Here is an 8,300-nt window from a genome sequence, read left to right as displayed (position 1 = left end):
TGTCAGCCTGCAGCACATGGAGGTCCCGTGTCAGCCTGCACCAAATGTTCTTTACTTGCACTGGCCTGTCATAGCACTCCTAGGAGAAACCACCCCTGCTTTGCAGATCAGAAACAGGGGTTTGGTGAGTGTGAGGTACCTGTCCACGGTGGGTCCTGGCCAGTGAAGGTCAGAGCCAGGAATTTGTACCCGAAGTGTCCTGTCTGCATGCACAGCCTAACTCGCCAGGCAGTAAAAGGTTGGCTGTGGGTGGGGCTTGGAACAAGTTCAATCCCTCCCCTGGCCACCAAGAAGCCCAGCAAGTCCTTTCATCTTCCCTTGGTGTCCCTTTGCCTCTCTTCCCCTGTGAAATGAAGGACCAGAGCAGGTGTCCTCCCAGGCCCTGCGGCTCTGATAGTCTCAGACTTTCTCTCTGCAGAGCTCTCCTGGGGCAGCTAGCCAACAAAGCTGTTTAAAATATATATATCAATATCAAGGTGGGAAGAAACCCTGGGGCAGGACCCCTACTTCCTGTATGGCCCAAGGGATGGCAGCCTTTGGGACAGTCCTGGACTCTGGAAAAGGGGGTTACGGGGGAGAAGTGGTGTTGAGTCTCAACACTCAGGAGGCCCAGTCTGAGGCTCCGGAAAGTTCCACAAACCCAAGCTATGTGGAGAAGCTGGCAAGATCCACTAGTACTGTGCTCAAGCGTGATGACCCAAGTCCGATACTGAACCTCAGGTTAAAATATAAAAAATAAAAAAGCCAAGCATAGTAGAGTCAGGCAAGATCCCCAGGGCCCACTGCCCAGTCAGCCTAGCCTAATCAGAGACATCCAGGCTAGGGAGAGATCCTGTCTCCGAGCATAACATTGGCGGCACCTGAGGGACAAGAACCCCGAACTTGTCCTCTGACCTCCCCTCCACACTGACCCACATGTACGCTCGCGCACGTACAAACACAGGCACCCCCATCTCCCACACAAGCACAAACTTAAACACATGGAGAGAAAGGAGGGGGAAAAAAAAGACAAAGAAAAAAGTTCTTAGAGGTCAGCCACATGCTGTGGGACTGGCCTCTGCCTCTGATGGTGTTGTGAACCAAGCAAACGCCATCTTGGGATGTTCAGCTGTGCCCCCTTGCTAATCAAGTTGGGCCTGCTGACTGCTCACAGAACCTCGTGGAGGGTGGGGACATATACCTGAGTGCTCAGTGGGTTCCAACCACTAGACGTATGTAACAGTGCATATGACCTCAGGGAGCCTAGAGGAGGGGACTGTGTGAGATAGCACCTATGCCTGCTGGGTAAAAGCTTCCCAGATGTCTGTGGAGGAGCACCCACACCCTGAAGTAACCCTTCAACTATGCTCTGTAAGAGAGCCCAGTCACTAGTCCACCAGAGTAAACTATCAGATTCCTGCCTCCTTTTATCACTGGGACCTAAGGCTTAGTTAGGCAAAGGGATGAACATTGCTTAAGCCCCACAACCCACAGAAGGAATCTTAGCGACAGATGGTCTTTGCTTTTGGCCACCGTAGAAGACTCACAAACACTCAGGAGTCGCCCAAGAGCCAGGGGACAACATGGTAATGTGACCAGCTGTGATGTAATCAGGTCCTCAGGGAGTTGGCTGGCTCTACCATGGGTTAAAGCTCTACAGGGCCCAGTCACTCTCTTGAGGGCTGTCTCCGTTTAGAGATCACAGACCCAGGTGCTGTGTCACCCTCAGTCAGGTCCTTTACCCCAGATACGAGCTGAGAAAAGCAAATTGTCACCCAGCACTGGCAAGCCCCGGTCCCTGCTCCAGCCACATGGACAGTTCACTGCTGGTCCTCTGACACGGGGGTGCAGGGTGGCAGTGGTTGACAGGCTGGGTTTTATTGTTTTGTTTGGGTTTTGTCAGCCTTGAACTCGTGGCAATCCTCCTGCACCAGCCTCCCGAGTCCTGGGATTAACAGGGATGAGCCACCATACCCAGCTGAGGATGTATCTGGTGTGTGACTCTGAGGTTATGACAGTCAGACAGGACTTGAGAGGTGGGATTCAGAGCTTGGCTCAGCCGCTGCCCCTCTAGGTGAGGTGGCCTCTGCCTGATTCCTCGGTGGAAGAGATTACACCCTCACCTCAGGGGCTTGTGGGAGAGATAGGAGAGCCCCGGAGCAAGAACTCTCCAGCTGTTCCCACTAAATGATGGCTGCACAGAGGCAGGTGTGAATGCAAACACACACACAAAAACACATATACACACTCAAACACACACAGACACACTCATACACACTCTCACACACACTCATATTCTGACATACACACTCACACACATACTTATACACACACATACACACTCACACTCACATACACACTCAGACACACACACACTCTCACACAAACATACTCATACACACTCACACATCACACACACTCACACTCTCACACACACATCACACACCCTCACACACTCATACATACTCTCACACACATACACCTACACTCACACACACTCACGTACACTCACACATACACACACATCACACACTCATACATATTCTCACACACATACACACACACACACACTCAGCCCGTCCAAGGTGCCCTATCATCACCCATCCAGGCATCCAGGCGCTGACACCACTGAAGCTCTGAAGCTTCCGGGGCAGATCCTCAGTCTGATGGTTCAAGACCCCAGATCCTGGGTTCGCTGGGGTTGTGGAGAGAAGGCGAGAGCAGCCACAGCCATCTAGATCCCAGTGGGTCTTAGAGAAGCAACTGTTGAAAACCAGACAGGAGCCCAGGTAGACTCTGAGGCAGAGATCAGATTGGACATTTCCAGCTGGGCTTGGGCACCAGGATGGCCGGGCCCGCAGGGAGACCCTGGTGAGGAAAGCTGCAGACTCCTGGGCTCCAGGGCTCGCCTCTGTGAAGACTCAAGTGTACTTCATGCTGGCTTTCTAAAGATCCCAGTGGCTTGATAAAAAAAATGCGGCATCCCATGCTGTGCTGTGCTGGGGTGTGCTGTGCTGGGCTGTGCTGTGCTGTGCTGAGCTGTGCTGGGGTGTGCTGTGCTAGGGTGTGCTGTGCTGGGGTGTGCTGTGCTGTGGTGTGCTGTGCTGGGGTGTGCTGTGCTGTGCTGGGGTGTGCTGTGCTGTGTGTGCTGTGCTTGGGTGTGCTGTGCTGGGGTGTGCTGTGCTGTGATGGGGGGTGCTGTGCTGTGCTGTGCTGGGGTGTGCTGTACTGGGGTGTGCTGTGCTGTGCTGTGCTGAGCTGAGCTGTGCTGTGCTGAGCTGTGCTGTGCTGAGCTGTGATGGGGAGTGCTGTGCTGGGGTGTGCTGTACTGGGGTGTGCTGGGGTGTGCTGTACTGGGGTGTGCTGGGGTGTGCTGTACTGGGGTGTGCTGGGGTGTGCTGTGCTGGGGTGTGCTGTGCTGTGTGTGCTGTGCTGTGGTGTGCTGTGCTGGGGTGTGCTGTACTGGGGTGTGCTGGGGTGTGCTGTCCTGTGCTGTGCTGAGCTGTGCTGAGTTGTGCTGTGCTGTGCTGTGCTGTGCTGGGGGGTGCTGTGCTGTGCTGTGCTGAGCTGTGCTGTGCTGTGCTGAGCTGTGCTGTGCTGTGTGTGCTGTGCTGGGGTGTGCTGTACTGGGGTGTGCTGTGCTGTGCTGGGGTGTGCTGTGCTGGGGTGTGCTGGGGTGTGCTGTGCTGTGCTGTACTGTACTGGGGTGTGCTGTGCTGTGCTGTGCTATGCTGTGCTGGGGTGTGCTGTGCTGTGCTGGGGTGTGCTGTGCTGAACTGGGGTGTGCTGTGCTGGGGTGTGCTGTGCTGGGGTGTGCTGGGCTGTGCTGGGGTGTGCTGTGCTGTGCTGTGCTGGGGTGTGCTGGGGTGTGCTGTACTGGGGTGTGCTGGGGTGTGCTGTGCTGAGCTGTGCTGGGGTGTGCTGTGCTGGGGTGTGCTGTGCTGTGCTGGGGTGTGCTGTGCTGAACTGGGGTGTGCTGTGCTGGGGTGTGCTGGGGTGTGCTGGGCTGTACTGGGGTGTGCTGGGGTGTGCTGTGCTGGGGTGTGCTGGGCTGTGCTGGGCTGTGCTGGGGTGTGCTGTGCTGGGGTGTGCTGTACTGGGGTGTGCTGTGCTGTGCTGGGGTGTGCTGTGCTGGGGTGTGCTGGGGTGTGCTGTGCTGTGCTGTGCTGTACTGTACTGGGGTGTGCTGTGCTGTGCTGTGCTGTGCTGGGGTGTGCTGTGCTGTGCTGGGGTGTGCTGTGCTGAACTGGGGTGTGCTGTGCTGGGGTGTGCTGTGCTGGGGTGTGCTGGGCTGTGCTGGGGTGTGCTGTGCTGTGCTGTGCTGTGCTGGGGTGTGCTGGGGTGTGCTGTGCTGAGCTGTGCTGGGGTGTGCTGTGCTGGGGTGTGCTGTGCTGGGGTGTGCTGGGCTGTACTGGGGTGTGCTGTGCTGGGGTGTGCTGGGGTGTGCTGGGCTGTACTGGGGTGTGCTGGGGTGTGCTGTGCTGGGGTGTGCTGGGCTGCGCTGGGCTGTGCTGGGGTGTGCTGTACTGGGGTGTGCTGGGGTGTGCTGTGCTGGGGTGTGCTGGGCTGGGGTGTGCTGGGGTGTGCTGGGGTGTGCTGTGCTGGGGTGTACTGGGGTGTGCTGTGCTGGGGTGTGCTGTGCTGGGGTGTGCTGGGGTGTGCTGTGCTGTGCTGGGGTGTGCTGTGCTGGGGTGTGCTGGGCTGTACTGGGGTGTGCTGTGCTGGGGTGTGCTGGGGTGTGCTGGGGTGTGCTGGGCTGTACTGGGGTGTACTGTGCTGGGGTGTGCTGGGCTGTACTGGGGTGTGCTGGGCTGTGCTGGGGTGTGCTGGGCTGTACTGGGGTGTGCTGTGCTGGGGTGTGCTGGGGTGTGCTGGGCTGTACTGGGGTGTGCTGTACTGGGGTGTGCTGTACTGGGGTATGCTGGGGTGTGCTGGGGTGTGCTGTGCTGGGGTGTGCTGGGCTGGGGTGTGCTGGGGTGTGCTGTGCTGGGGTGTACTGGGGTGTGCTGTACTGGGGTGTGCTGTGCTGGGGTGTACTGGGGTGTGCTGTGCTGGGGTGTGCTGGGGTGTGCTGTACTGGGGTGTGCTGTGCTGGGGTGTGCTGGGGTGTGCTGTGCTGAGCTGTGCTGTGCTGGGGTGTGCTGGGGTGTGCTGGGGTGTGCTGGAGTGTGCTGGGGTGTGCTGGGGTGTGCTGTGCTGGGGTGTGCTGTGCTGGGGTGTGCTGGGCTGGGGTGTGCTGGGGTGTGCTGGGGTGTGCTGTGCTGGAGTGTGCTGTACTGGGGTGTGCTGTGCTGTGCTGAGCTGTGCTGTACTGGGGTGTGCTGTGCTGGGGTGTGCTGTACTGGGGTGTGCTGTGCTGTGCTGAGCTGTGCTGTACTGGGGTGTGCTGTACTGGGGTGTGCTGTGCTGGGGTGTGCTGGGCTGTGCTGGGGTGTGCTGGGCTGTGCTGGGGTGTGCTGTGCTGTGCTGGGGTGTGCTGTGCTGTGCTGGGGTGTGCTGTGCTGGGGTGTGCTGTGCTGGGGTGTGCTGGGGTGTGCTGGGCTGTGCTGGGCTGTACTGGGGTGTGCTGTGCTGGGGTGTGCTGTACTGGGGTGTGGTATACCTAGCAAAGGCTGGTGGTGTTTGTTTGCTTTTGATACCAGGTCTCAAGTATCCCAGGCTGGCTTTACGTAGCCAAGGATAGCCTTGAATTCCGATGCTCCCGCCTCCACCTCCCAAATGCTTGGATTACAGGCATGCGTCAGTTCCCGTGGCTGGAGGAAGGGCACCACTGGGACTGGGGCTGGTCAGCAGCCACATGTTTACCAGGCGGGACAGGGTGACGACATGTCCTGGAGCCTGGTGTGGTTGTCCGAGAGCTGGAACACTGGGTCATGGGAACAGGGACCAGTCTGCAGGGATGGGTACCTCAGGGCCATGGTGACCTAGTCCGGGGCCTGGACTATCAGAAGCCAAGAAGAGCAGTGCTCTCTCACTCTGCAGGCCAGACATTGAGAAGCCAGAACCAGAACAAGTCCAGATATGTATCACTCAGAAAATAGCTACAAGACATGCTACAGCGTTGAACAGCAGGCCAGGTCCCATCCTGGGGGAGGAGGAGCAGGGGACAAGCAGGGAGCCACCACACACAGGCCGGCCTAAGTATTTGAGAGTAGTCGAGGTGTGTCAGGAGGTGAGGGGCTCCCAGCATGATCCTCAAGCTCAGATCGACTGCATCAGGAGAAGGAGGCATCCAGGCAGAGGGAGAGGGAGAGGCACTGGGGTCAGAGGGAGCAGCGGGGGCTGGGGCTGGGCCAGGGCAAGTGAAGAGGTACCACTGAGGCAGAGGGATGGAGACCTTAGTCTGAGAAGAGGGAGAGGCTGTGGATGGCTTGTAGGCGTAGGGCTGTAGCAGAGTGAGGTCACACTGGTAGCAGGAGACGGGTGGGCCAGGTAAGGGTATATCCACTGGAGAAACGTTTAATGGAGAAAGGTTTGATGATAGAAAGTATATGTGAGCCCCGGCACCACGAAAGGTGGCAGTCGGACACAGTGGTTCCCAGGAGACTGTGTCATGCTGGTCCTGGGCAGACATCAGTCCTGCGGCAGAAGACCTGGAGATGACTGGGGGAGGGGATTGTGGGAGGAAAGAAGTCCTGGAGAGAGGCTGAACAAAGGCATCTGAGAAGCGAAGCCGGGCTTTGGAAAAAAACGGCACAGAGAGAGGCTGGCCGGGGCCAAGGACAGAAATAAAGTGCCCTACTTGATTACGTAATAGAAAGCTCCCACAGCCGCTCTGGTGTTTGGTAATAGCTTTGTGTCTCTGTTGCACAGTAGGGCCCGGTGAGCTTAATTAGATGAGAAAGAAGGCAGGCAAGACCTGGCTCTTTAGAACACTAACAGGAAGCAGGTAGCAGCCCTTCTGGAGACCTGGGTTCAAGTCCAGGTTCAGCCACTCTACTGGCCACCTGGCTTGGGTGGGAAGCTTCGCGCCTTCTAGACCCTCAGGGGGTTGCTCAGCCCTGGGTGGCTCTAAGGTTCCTGGAACAGGTGTGTGAAGGCAGTGGATGGAAGGTTTGGGGGGTGGAGAAGCTGAAGAAACCAGGACTGTAATCAGAGCTGTGCAGTGGGTGGGGCTGAGCTCAAGGCGGCTCACTTCCCTGGAAACTGGGCTCACCAGCCTGGCTGGGCAGACATGGGGTCAATTGTTATTTTAAGTGCTAAAGAGAAAGGATAGGCCAAGATCCGCATGCAAGCCTTTCACTTTAGATCCATCCCATAATTTACTGCATCCCACATTCAACCTGGGTTCACTGATGGGCGGCACAGGGGAGCGTTTGTGGTGGGGCCCGCTCTGTGTCCTGTCCAGTGTGGGGAAGGCCACAGTAGGGGACCTGTGTAGAGATGGGAAGGGAGTCCTGTGTGAAAGTTCCCTCAGCTGCCCCAGCTCCTCTGCCCACTTGTGCCTTCGGTGCCATTCGTCGGAGTCAGATGATTCTCTTGCCAGCCAGGCCAAGAGGGGTACAGGTTGAGCAACCTGTAGATAGAAGCAAAGACAGACCCGGGGCCATCTGCCCTTACTTCACACCATCTCGCCCTGGCCAGATGCTCACTAGACCTCACCAACCTTCCCCGGCTTATCTTCCCTCCCACCATCCCCCTGGCAGCGCTCGAAGGCCCCCTGGGAGGATAACACCCTTGGCCCCTGTCTTGGATCCACCTTCCCCAGTGTGCTCCCTTCAGAGCACAGCCAACCTGTAACCCGAGGCTGACTTCCCGGTGTACTGTGTTCTAGTTCCTTCTTGATTCCTCCGAGAAGCTCCAGGCTTGGGCTCCTGTCCAGTTCCCATCACTCCTGGTCCTCTTGGCTTCCCTCTGCCGACCACCGTGCCCTGTCTAGGCCTTCAGTCTTCTCCCAGCTGCCGCCATTTTCTTCCCTCCTTTTCCTGTTGCTTCTTTCCTCCTTCTGGGGTCAGGTGGTCACTTCCTAGGTCTGATCTTAGCTCCCTCCGTTTGCCTGAGCCTCCCTCTGTTCTGACAGGGAGAGTCTGGTACCATGGGGCCTCCAACAGCGGTTTATCAGCAAGCACTTGCTGACTGGCTGAGGGATGGCCTTACTCTGGGCCTGAGCTCCTCAGAGCACGCACAGCTTGTGGTAATCCACCTGAGGTGGCTGGGAGTGGGTTGGCACTCGGGGGTGGGGGGGTGTCAAGTGGAAGAGAGGACATGGTCTAGCCCAGCCTCATCCTTCCTTCTGAACAGGGATAGAAAAGAAAACAGAGAACGCTGGGGGCTGGGATCAGTAGGTCTGCAAGTGCTTAGTAGGGCTGCAAGCTCTCTGT

Source organism: Rattus norvegicus, chromosome 20, assembly GCF_021556685.1.
Source record: "Rattus norvegicus strain SHRSP/BbbUtx chromosome 20, alternate assembly SHRSP_T2T, whole genome shotgun sequence".
Taxonomy (NCBI): Eukaryota; Metazoa; Chordata; class Mammalia; order Rodentia; family Muridae; genus Rattus; species Rattus norvegicus.
Note: the sequence above shows the minus strand (reverse complement) of the source record.